The sequence below is a fragment of the Cryptomeria japonica genome, unplaced genomic scaffold (assembly GCF_030272615.1).
Source record: "Cryptomeria japonica unplaced genomic scaffold, Sugi_1.0 HiC_scaffold_357, whole genome shotgun sequence".
Lineage (NCBI taxonomy): Eukaryota > Viridiplantae > Streptophyta > Pinopsida > Cupressales > Cupressaceae > Cryptomeria > Cryptomeria japonica.
This window is the reverse complement of record NW_026729179.1, coordinates 40,001-52,177: the sequence shown is the minus strand read 5'-3', so window position 1 is coordinate 52,177 and position 12,177 is coordinate 40,001.

The window sequence follows — 12,177 nt, the reverse complement described above, 5'->3', positions numbered from 1 at the left end:
GTTATGAGCTTGTCGCAGTGTGTACTTAGCAAACCGCGACCCACGTGCGAATCCACCCCGGCCACCCACCCCCGTCGAGGTGCACACCCTCCCTCGCGAAGTGCGCCCCGTTCGCCAAGTGTGAGCCCTGCCCGGGTGCGCGCACCTTGCTAGGGCGTCGGGTGTGCACCCGGCCCGGCCTACGTGCGTGCACCTGGACGGGGCGTCGTGTGCGTGCAGTGTCCCGTCTGCAACGCGGTGCCCACACACCACCTCGGGCGCAACGACCTGCGCTCACATGTGGGCCGAGTGCACCTTGGTGCATGTTCGGGGCGCCTCGGGTGCACGCTCGATCTTGCCCCGGTGCACCAAGGCGCTCGGTTTGCCCCGGGTGCGCACTTGGTGCAAGGTGGGCACCCAAAATAGGGATCAAGCACCAAAACACAAGTTTCGGGATGCAAAATGGGACCCAAGGACCACAAATGCGTTCCAAGACCCATGATGGGTCCACGAGAACAAAAATGTGTTCCGAGACTTAATAAACAAATATTGGGTTTTAGGAGAAGAAACATGCTCTGATGCCCAAAACGAGAATCGACCCCGAAAAGGCCACAGGCCAAAAGTGGGATGCGAGACAAAAAAAAATGGGACCCGAGGACCAAAATTGGGTTCCCAGGTCGAAGACAGGGCAACCGGACAAGAAACGACCTCTAAGGCTCGAAATGAGTCCCGACGACTAAAACTTGACAAGAAGCACCCATCAGGCACCCAACTCGACACCCATGGGATGCCGACCCACCCGGGCTTCCACCTAGCACACCTTGGCACCCACCCACCCTCGCACCCAACCTCGCACCCAACTTAGCACCTTTGAACCCACATTGGCACTCACCCTGACCCTGGCACCTTGGAACCCACATTGGCACTCACCTTGACCCTGGCACCCACCTTTGCACTCACCTTGGGACCCACCCTGGCTCCCACCTCGGCACCCACCCAGACACCCACCTTGGTTCCTTGGCACCCACCTTGGATCCTTGGCACCCACCCCGACACCCACCTTGGCACGCAACTTGGCTACTTGCCACCCACCTTGGCTCCTTGACGCCCACCCCGACAACCACCCCGTGACCTACCCTGGCTAGGGTTGGTGCACACCCACCCTGGTGCCCACCTTGGCACCCACCCCATGACCCACCTTGGCACGCACCTTAGTACCCACCCTGTTACCCACCCTAGGACCCACCCCGTGACCCACCTTGGCCAGGGTGGGTGCACCCACCCTGGTGCCCACCTTGGCACCCACCCATCCTAGCACCCAGCCTGTGACCGGGCTTGGAACCCAACCTTGCACCCGTCTTGGCCAGTGTGGGTGCGCACCCATCCTGGCACCCACGTTGTGACACACCCTTTAACCCACGCACCCTAGCAGCCACGTTGGCACCCACCTTGGAACACAACCTAGCAACTTGGCACCCACCCCGTGACCCACCTTGGCATCCACCATAGCAGTCGCCCACTTGGCACCCACCTTGGAACCCAAGTTGGCACCCACCTCGGCACCCACCTTGACACTTGTGGACCCACCTTGCCACTCACCCTAGCATCGACCCATCCTAGCACCCACCCTGGCACCTTTGCACCCTAGCACTCACCCATCCTAGCACCTAACCTGTGACCCACCTTGACACTCACCCTCGCACCCACCTTGGAACCCAACCTAGCACCCACCCACCCTGACACCAACCCTAGCACCTACCCACCCTTGCACCCACCCTGTGACCCATCTTGGCACCCACCCATCCTACCACTCAACCTATCACCCACCTTCTCACCCACCTTGGCATCCACCTTAGCACCCACCCACACTGGCACCTTGGCACCCACCTCGGGCAAGGTGGGTGCACACCCACCCTGACACCCAATTTAGAACCAACCGAGCATGTTACCCACCTTGGCACCCACATTGCAGCCCACCCTAGTACCCACCCTATGACCCACATTGGCATCCACACCCTAGCACCCAGGCACCTCGACACCCGCCTTGACACGCACCCTAGCACTAAACCTGTGACCCACCTTGGAACTCACCCTAGAACCCACCCACCCTGTGAACCACCTTGGCATCCACCTTAGCACCCACCCACCTTGGCACCCACTCTAGCACTCACCCATCCTAACACCCAACTTGTTACCCACCTTGGCACCCGCCCTCGCGTCCACCTTGAAACCCACCCTAGCACCCACCCACGCAGGAGCCCACCTTGGCACCCAACCTAACACCCACGCATCCTGGCACCCAACTTGTGACCCACCTTGGAACCCACCCTAGTACCCACCTTTGAACCCACTATATCACCAACCCACCTTGGCACCCACCCTATGACCCTCTTTGGAATCCACCCTAGCACGCACCCACCCTGGCACCCACCATGGAGCGCACCCTAGCACCCACCCACCTCGGCACGCACCTCAACACCCACCTTGGTGTGCGCACTGCGCCAACCTCTCAAAGACCCTATGTGGTGCGCTCCAAAGTGTACACCTTTGGTGCGCTCCAAGGTGCGCACCTTTGGTGCACACCGAGGTGCACACCAAAGTGTGCACCGAGGTGAGCACCAAAGTGCACTCCAAGGTGCACACCAAGGCGTGCACCTTTGGTGCGGTCAATGCAAACGAATTCGGAAGTTGGGGTCGATGTCCTAATCGCTGCTGCAGACTACACGTATGAGAATCGGACAAATAGCTTTATATAGGGGAGGTGTTGCGTTTGATGGGTCGACTCCCCTGGTTGTGTGCACTGCACCAACTTCAAAGACCCTGTCTTGTTTAAGAAGTCAAAAGTTGGGGTGGATGTCCTAATCATTGCTGCAGTCTACGCATGTATGAGAATCAGACAAATAGCTTATATAGGGGAGGTGTTGCATTCGGTGGGTTGACTCCCCTGGTTGTGCGCACTGCGCCAACCTCAAAGACCCCGCATAGCAGAAGAAGTCGGAAGTCGGATTTTGGTGAGCACCAAGGCGTGCACCTTTGGTGCGGTCAACGCAGACGAATTCAGAAGTTGGGGTGGATGTCCTAATCGTTGTTGCAGGCTACACATGTATGAGAATCAGACAAATAGCTTATATAGGGGAGGTGTTGGGTTTGATGGGTCAACTCCCTTGGTTGTGCGCATTACGCCAACCTCAAAGACCTTGTTTTCGTTAAGAAGTCAAAAGTTGGGGTCAATGTCCTAATGGCTCCTGTAGGCTACACATGTATGAGAATCGGACAAATAGCTTATATAGGGGAGGTGTTGGGTTTGATGGGTCGACTCCCCTGGTTGTGCGCATTACGTCAACCTCAAAGACCTTGTTTTCGTTAAGAAGTCAAAAGTTGGGGTCGATGTCCTAATTGCTCCTGTAGACTACACATGTATGAGAATCAGACAAATAGCTTATATAGGGGAGGTGTTGGGTTTGATGGGTTGACTCCCCTAGTTGTTCGCATTACACCAACCTCAAAGACCTTGTTTTCGTTTAGAAGCCGAAAGTTGGGGTCGATGTCCTAATTGCTCCTGCAGGCTACGCATGTATGAGAATCAGACAAATAGCTTATATAGGGGAGGTGTTGGGTTTGATGGGTCGACTCCCCTGGTTGTGCGCATTGCGCCAACCTCAAAGACCCTGCATTGCGGATGAAGTCGAAAGTCAGAGTTTGGTGTGCTACAAGGTGTGGTCGAAGGTGCTCACCTAGGTGTGCACCTTTGGAGCGCAGGAAAAGTGCCCTCCAAAAGTGCGCACCTTTGGAGTGCACAAAAGTGCCCTCCAAAAGTGCGCACCTTTGGAGCGCACAAAAGTGCCCTCCAAAAAGTGCCCTCCAAAAGTGCGCACCTTTGGAGCGCACAAAAGTGCCCTCCAAAAAGTGCCCTCCAAAAGTGCGCACCTTTGGAGTGCAGAAAAGTGCCCTCCAAAAAGTGCCCTCCAAAAGTGTGCACCTTTGGAGTGCACAAAAGTGCCCTCCAAAAGTGCGCACCTTTGGAGCGCAGAAAAGTGCCCTCCAAAAAGTGCCCTCCAAAAGTGCGCACCTTTGGAGCGCAGAAAAGTGCCCTCCAAAAAGTGCCCTCCAAAAGTGCGCACCTTTGGAGCGCAGAAAAGTGCCCTCCAAAAAGTGCCCTCCAAAAGTGCGCACCTTTGGAGCGCAGAAAAGTGCCCTCCAAAAAGTGCCCTCCAAAAGTGCGCACCTTTGGAGCGCAGAAAAGTGCCCTCCAAAAAGTGCCCTCCAAAAGTGCGCACCTTTGGAGCGCACAAAAGTGCCCTCCAAAAAGTGCCCTCCAAAAGTGCGCACCTTTGGAGCGCACAAAAGTGCCCTCCAAAAGTGCGCACCTTTGGAGCGCACAAAAGTGCCCTCCAAAAGTGCGCACTTTTGGTGCGCACCAAGGCGCTGGTTCGGTCGTTGCAGGCGAGTTCGGAAGTTGGGGTCGATGTCCTGAGCGGAGGTGCAAACTACACAGGTGTCGGAATCGGACAAATAGCTTATATAGGGGAGGTGTATGCTTCGATGGGTCGACTCCCCAGGTTGAGCGCACCGCGCCAACCTCAAAGACCCTACGGTATGGATGAAGTCGGAAGTTGGGTCCGATGACCGATTCGATTAGTAGGTATGCTCATGAGGTCGGAATTTGGGTCCGATGACCTGCCATGTGCAGGAAGGCGAATGTTGGCACTGTGCGTTGCAAGGTGCACACCAAGGTGCTGGTGCGGTCTTTTTAGTCGAGTTCGGAAGTTGGGGTCGATGTCCTGATCGGAGGTGCAAGCTACACAGGTGTGGGAATCGGACAAATAGCTTATATAGGGGAGGTGTATGCTTCGTTGGGTCGACTCCCCGGGTTGAGCGCACCGCGCCAACCTCAAAGACCCTACGGTATGGATGAAGTCGGAAGTTGGGTCCGATGACCGATTCGATATGTAGGCATACTCGCGAGGTCGGAATTTGGGTCCGATGACCTGCCATGTGCAGGAAGGCGAATGTTGGCACTGTGCGTTGCAAGGTGCGCACCAAGGCGCTGGTTCGGTCGTTGCAGGCGAGTTCGGAAGTTGGGGTCGATGTCCTGATCGGAGGTGCAAACTACACAGGTGTGGGAATCGGACAAATAGCTTATATAGGGGAGGTGTATGCTTCGTTGGGTCGACTCCCCGGGTTGAGCGCACCGCGCCAACCTCAAAGACCCTACGGTATGGATGAAGTCGGAAGTTGTGTCCGATGACCGATTCGATATGTAGGCATACTCGCGAGGTCGGAATTTGGGTCCGATGACCTGCCATGTGCAGGAAGGCGAATGTTGGGACTGTGCGTCGCAAGGTGCGCACCAAGGCGCTGGTGCCGTCGTTGCAGTCGAGTTCGGAAGTTGGGGTCGATGTCCTGGTCAGAGGTGCAAACTACACAGGTGTGGGAATCGGACAAATAGCTTATATAGGGGAGGTGTATGCTTCGATGGGTCGACTCCCCGGGTTGAGCGCACCGCGCCAACCTCAAAGACCCTACAGTATGGATGAAGTCGGAAGTTGGGTCCGATGACCGATTCGATACGTAGGCATATTGGCGAGGTCTGAATTTGTGTCCGATGACCTGCCATGCGCAGGAAGGCGGAATTTGGGTCCGATGACCGAGTTGATGGCGTGCCATGCGCAGAAAGGCGGAATTTGGGTCCGATGACCGAGTTGATGTTGATGGCCCGCCATGCACAGGAAGGCGGAATTTGGGTCCGATGACCGATTTGAAGGCGTGCCATGCGCAGAAAGGCGGAGTTTGGGTCCGATGACCGAGTTGATATTGATGGCCCGCCATGCGCAGGAAGGCGGAATTTGGGTCCGATGACCTGACATACGCATGGAGTCCGACTCGGGGGCCGATGTTCGATTCGATGACTTGCATTGTGGGTAAAGTCGGAAGTTGTGGTCTTTGACCCGATTCGATGACCAGACTTCGGCTGCTTGAGAATCGGACAAATAACTTATATAGGGGAGGTAGTGTTCTCGAGCATCCTCCCCCCGTGCCCGTTTATGTCGATTGATGCTGGTGCTCGACTGGTTGGAGCGCTCGGATGCAAAAATCTTGCACCAGGATTTATCGATCGTGATGGACACGGCAAGTCTCCTGATTGCTATGCAGGAGCTCATCGTGAATCTCTATGCGGCCTTGGTATGGACTCGACCTGCGGAATGGTTCGGCAATGGTAGTCGCTCCAACACGTCCTTGCAATGGCCACAGAGGTGATTCGACTAGAGCTCCAGTCTAGCTTTTGGGTTGCTTGGCGGACTGGTATAGCCGCGATCGAGTTCCGGCCATGAACGTTTTAGATAGCTCTTGGGCTTTCTGGGACGGAAGTCGGAAGTTTGGGCTGTTGTCCGATTTGATGACCATTCTTCGGATGTGTGAGAATCGGACAAATAACTTATATAGGGGACTGTGTTGTCTCACGCAGCCCCCTCCGTGCCCCTCTATCTCGACCGATGTTGGTGCTTGAAAGGGTTGGGATCGCTCGGATTTATAAACGTGCACCACCATTTGTCGAGTGTGAGGGACGCGGCAGGTCTCCTAAATGCTATACGGGCGCTCTCTGAGAATCTCTATCCGGCCTCGACACAGACTAGTCTTGCTGAATGGTTTGGCACTGGTAGTCGATCCAACACGTCGTTGTTGTGGCCGCCTAGGCGATTCGATTCGAGCCCCCGTCTAGCTTTTGGGTTGCTTGGCGGATTTTGCCCTATCCGCAAGTGAGCTCGGTCCCTAAACGTTCGAGAAACCCGATTGCTATGCGCCGACTCTCTTTCTTGCGAGCCTCCATCTAGCTTTTGGGTCTCTACGGAACGGAAGTCGGAATCTGGGACCGTTGTTTGATTCGACGAGGCAGACTACGGTTGTGCGAGAATCGGACAAATAACTTATATAGGGGAGGTGTTGACTGGAGCATTCTCCCCCGTGCCCCTCTAACTCGACCAATGCTGGCGCTCGAACGGTGGTAGCGCTCGGATTTTCGTTGAGCGCCAGCATTGGTCGATTTAGAGGGGCATGCGAGATTCCCGAATGCTATGCGAGGGCTCTAACGGAAATGTCTATTGGTTTCGGTATGGATGCAATTGCGAGTGGTTCGGCAAAGGTAGTCGTTCCGATGCGTCCATGTCGTGGCCAAATCGATAATTCGATTTGAGCCCTCGTATAGCATTTGGGTCTCTCGATGTGATTCCGCATTCCAGTCCCTTTGGGCACTGCTTGAGCCGCATCCCAGGGGGTTCCCTTCCCAATAATCTGCCTCGCAACCCGATTGCTATGCGGTGAGGCTCCTCGGCCGCCTCGGAACTATCTGTGTATCAGACGCATCGCGGGATAAGGGGTTGGCAACGGTAGTCGCCCCAAGCGCGTCCGATGCTTGGACCATTCCGAGGCGGCCCTGAAGCCTCTTCCGTCTAGCCGTTGGGTCCTTCTCGCCGCATCCCTTGCCTCGCACCCCGATTGCTATGCGGTGAGGCTCCTCGGCCGCCTTGGAACTATCTGTGTACACAGACGCATCGCGGGATAAGGGGTTGTCACTGGTAGTCGCCCCAAGCGCGTCCGATGCTTGGACCATTCCGAGGCGGCCCTGAAGCCTCTTCCGTCTAGCCGTTGGGTCCTTCTCGCCGCATCCCTCGACTCGCACCCCGATTGCTATGCGGTGAGGCTCCTCGGCCGCCTTGGAACTATCTGTGTATCGGACGCGTCGCGGGATAAGGGGTTGTCACTGGTAGTCGCCCCAAGCGCGTCCGATGCTTGGACCATTCCGAGGCGGCCCTGAAGCCTCTTCCGTCTAGCCGTTGGGTCCTTCTCGCCGCATCCCTCGCCTCGCACCCCGATTGCTATGCGGTGAGGCTCCTCGGCCGCCTTGGAACTATCTGTGTATCGGACGCGTCGCGGGATAAGGGGTTGTCACTGGTAGTCGCCCCAAGCGCGTGCGATGCATGGACCATTCCCAGGCGGCCCTGAAGCCTCTTCCGTCTAGCCGTTGGGTCCTTCTCGCCGCATCCCTCGCCTCGCACCCCGATTGCTATGCGGTGAGGCTCCTCGGCCGCCTTGGAACTATCTGTGTATCGGACGCGTCGCGGGATAAGGGGTTGTCACTGGTAGTCGCCCCAAGCGCGTCCGATGCTTGGACCATTCCGAGGCGGCCCTGAAGCCTCTTCCGTCTAGCCGTTGGGTCCTTCTCGCCGCATCCCTCGCCTCGCACCCCGATTGCTATGCGGTGAGGCTCCTCGGCCGCCTTGGAACTATCTGTGTATCGGACGCGTCGCGGGATAAGGGGTTGTCACTGGTAGTCGCCCCAAGCGCGTCCGATGCTTGGACCATTCCGAGGCGGCCCTGAAGCCTCTTCCGTCTAGCCGTTGGGTCCTTCTCGCCGCATCCCTCGCCTCGCACCCCGATTGCTATGCGGTGAGGCTCCTCGGCCGCCTTGGAACTATCTGTGTATCGGACGCGTCGCGGGATAAGGGGTTGTCACTGGTAGTCGCCCCAAGCGCGTCCGATGCTTGGACCATTCCGAGGCGGCCCTGAAGCCTCTTCCGTCTAGCCGTTGGGTCCTTCTCGCCGCATCCCTCGCCTCGCACCCCGATTGCTATGCGGTGAGGCTCCTCGGCCGCCTTGGAACTATCTGTGTATCGGACGCATCGCGGGATAAGGGGTTGTCACTGGTAGTCGCCCCAAGCGCGTCCGATGCTTGGACCATTCCGAGGCGGCCCTGAAGCCTCTTCCGTCTAGCCGTTGGGTCCTTCTCGCCGCATCCCTCGCCTCGCACCCCGATTGCTATGCGGTGAGGCTCCTCGGCCGCCTTGGAACTATCTGTGTATCGGACGCGTCGCGGGATAAGGGGTTGTCACTGGTAGTCGCCCCAAGCGCGTCCGATGCTTGGACCATTCCGAGGCGGCCCTGAAGCCTCTTCCGTCTAGCCGTTGGGTCCTTCTCGCCGCATCCCTCGCCTCGCACCCCGATTGCTATGCGGTGAGGCTCCTCGGCCGCCTTGGAACTATCTGTGTATCGGACGCGTCGCGGGATAAGGGGTTGTCACTGGTAGTCGCCCCAAGCGCGTCCGATGCTTGGACCATTCCGAGGCGGACCTGAAGCCTCTTCCGTCTAGCCGTTGGGTCCTTCTCGCCGCATCCCTCGCCTCGCACCCCGATTGCTATGCGGTGAGGCTCCTCGGCCGCCTTGGAACTATCTGTGTATCGGACGCGTCGCGGGATAAGGGGTTGTCACTGGTAGTCGCCCCAAGCGCGTCCGATGCTTGGACCATTCCGAGGCGGCCCTGAAGCCTCTTCCGTCTAGCCGTTGGGTCCTTCTTGCCGCATCCCTCGCCTCGCACCCCGATTGCTATGCGGTGAGGCTCCTCGGCCGCCTTGGAACTATCTGTGTATCGGACGCGTCGCGGGATAAGGGGTTGTCACTGGTAGTCGCCCCAAGCGCGTCCGATGCTTGGACCATTCCGAGGCGGCCCTGAAGCCTCTTCCGTCTAGCCGTTGGGTCCTTCTCGCCGCATCCCTCGCCTCGCACCCCGATTGCTATGCGGTGAGGCTCCTCGGCCGCCTTGGAACTATCTGTGTATCGGACGCATCGCGGGATAAGGGGTTGTCACTGGTAGTCGCCCCAAGCGCGTCCGATGCTTGGACCATTCCGAGGCGGCCCTGAAGCCTCTTCCGTCTAGCCGTTGGGTCCTTCTCGCCGCATCCCTCGCCTCGCACCCCGATTGCTATGCGGTGAGGCTCCTCGGCCGCCTTGGAACTATCTGTGTATCGGACGCGTCGCGGGATAAGGGGTTGTCACTGGTAGTCGCCCCAAGCGCGTCCGATGCTTGGACCATTCCGAGGCGGACCTGAAGCCTCTTCCGTCTAGCCGTTGGGTCCTTCTCGCCGCATCCCTCGCCTCGCACCCCGATTGCTATGCGGTGAGGCTCCTCGGCCGCCTTGGAACTATCTGTGTATCGGACGCGTCGCGGGATAAGGGGTTGTCACTGGTAGTCGCCCCAAGCGCGTCCGATGCTTGGACCATTCCGAGGCGGCCCTGAAGCCTCTTCCGTCTAGCCGTTGGGTCCTTCTCGCCGCATCCCTCGCCTCGCACCCCGATTGCTATGCGGTGAGGCTCCTCGGCCGCCTTGGAACTATCTGTGTATCGGACGCGTCGCGGGATAAGGGGTTGTCACTGGTAGTCGCCCCAAGCGCGTCCGATGCTTGGACCATTCCGAGGCGGACCTGAAGCCTCTTCCCTCTAGCCGTTGGGGCTTTCTCGCCGCATCCCTCGCCTCGCACCCCGATTGCTATTCGGTGAGGCTCCTCGGCCGCCTTGGAACTATCTGTGTATCGGACGCATCGCGGGATAAGGGGTTGGCAGTGGTAGTCGCCCCAAGCGCGTCCGATGCTTGGACCATTCCGAGGCGGCCCTGCAGCCTCTTCCGTCTAGCCGTTGGGGCCATCTCGCTGCATCCCCCACCTCGCACCACGATTGCTATGCGGTGAGGCTCCTTGGCCGCCTCGGAACTATCTGTGTATCGGACGCATCGCGGGATAAGGGGTTGTCACTGGTAGTCGCCCCAAGCGCGTCCGATGCTTGGACTATTCCGAGGCGGCCCTGCAGCCTCTTCCGTCTAGCCGTTGGGGCCATCTCGCCGCATCCCCCAGCTCCTCGGCCGCCTCGGAACTATCTGTGTATCGGACGCATCGCGGGATAAGGGGTTGGCAGTGGTAGTCGCCCCAAGCGCGTTCGATGCTTGGACTATTCCGAGGCGGCCCCGCAGCCTCTTCCGTCTACCCTTTGGGGCCATCTCGCCGCATCCCTCGCCTCGCACCCCGATTGCTATGCGGTGAGGCTCCTCGGCCGCCTGGGAACTATCTTCGTATCGGATGCATCGCGGGATAAGGGGTTGTCACTGGTAGTCGCCCCAAGCGCGTCCGATGCTTGGACTATTCCGAGGCGGCCCTGTGGCCTCTTCCGTCTAGCCGTTGGGGCCATCTCGCCGCATCCCTCACCTCGCACCCCCATTGCTATGCGGTGAGGCTCCTCGGCCGCCTTGGAACTGTCTTCGTATCGGAAGCATCGCGGGATAAGGGGTTGTCACTGGTAGTCGCCCCAAGCGCGTCCGATGCTTGGACTATTCCGAGGCGGCCCTGCAGCCTCTTCCGTCTAGCCGTTGGGGCCATCTCGCCGCATCCCCCACCTCGCACCCGGATTGCTATGCGGTGAGGCTCCTCGGCCGCCTTGGAACTATCTTCGTATCGGACGCATCGCGGGATAAGGGGTTGTCACTGGTAGTCGCCCCAAGCGCGTCCGATGCTTGGACTATTCCGACGCGGCCCTGTGGCCTCTTCCGTCTAGCCGTTGGGGCCATCTCGCCGCATCCCCCACCTCGCACCCCGATTGCTATGCGGTGAGGCTCCTCGGCCGCCTTGGAACCATCTTCGTATCGGACGCATCGCGGGATGAGGGGTTGTCACTGGTAGTCGCCCCAAGCGCGTCCGATGCTTGGACCATTCCGAGGCGGCCCTGAAGCCTCTTCTGTCTAGCCGTTGGGGCCTTCCCGCCCCATCCCTCGCCTCGCACCCCCGATTGCTATGCGGTGAGGCTCCTCGGCCGCCTTGGAACCATCTGTGTATCGGACGCATCGCGGGATAAGGGGTTGGCACTGGTAGTCGCCCCAAGCGCGTCCGATGCTTGGAGCATTCCGAGGTGGCCCTGAAGCCTCTTCCGTCTAGCCGTTGGGGCCTTCCCGCCCCATCCCTCGCCTCGCACCCCGATTGATATGCGGTGAGGCTCCTCGGCCGCCTTGGAACTATCTGTGTATCGGACGCATCGCGGGATAAGGGGTTGGCACTGGTAGTCGTCCCAATCGCGTCCGATGCTTGGACCATTCCGAGGCGGCCCTGCAGCCTCTTCCGTTTAGCCGTCGGGGCCTTCCCGCCGCATCCCTCGCCTCGCATCCCGATTCCTATGCGGTGAGTCTTCTCGGCCGCCGCGGAACTATACCTGTTATTGCTACTGCATCCTTCGGCTGGTAACCTCCTCTGCCGCCTTGGAACGTTCTCTTTGTCGGACGCGTCGCGGGATAAGGGGTTGGCACTGGTAGTCGCCCCAAGCGCGCCCGATGCATAGACCGCTCCGAGTTGACCTTGCTTTCAGCCTCTCACATGCATAGACCTCTCT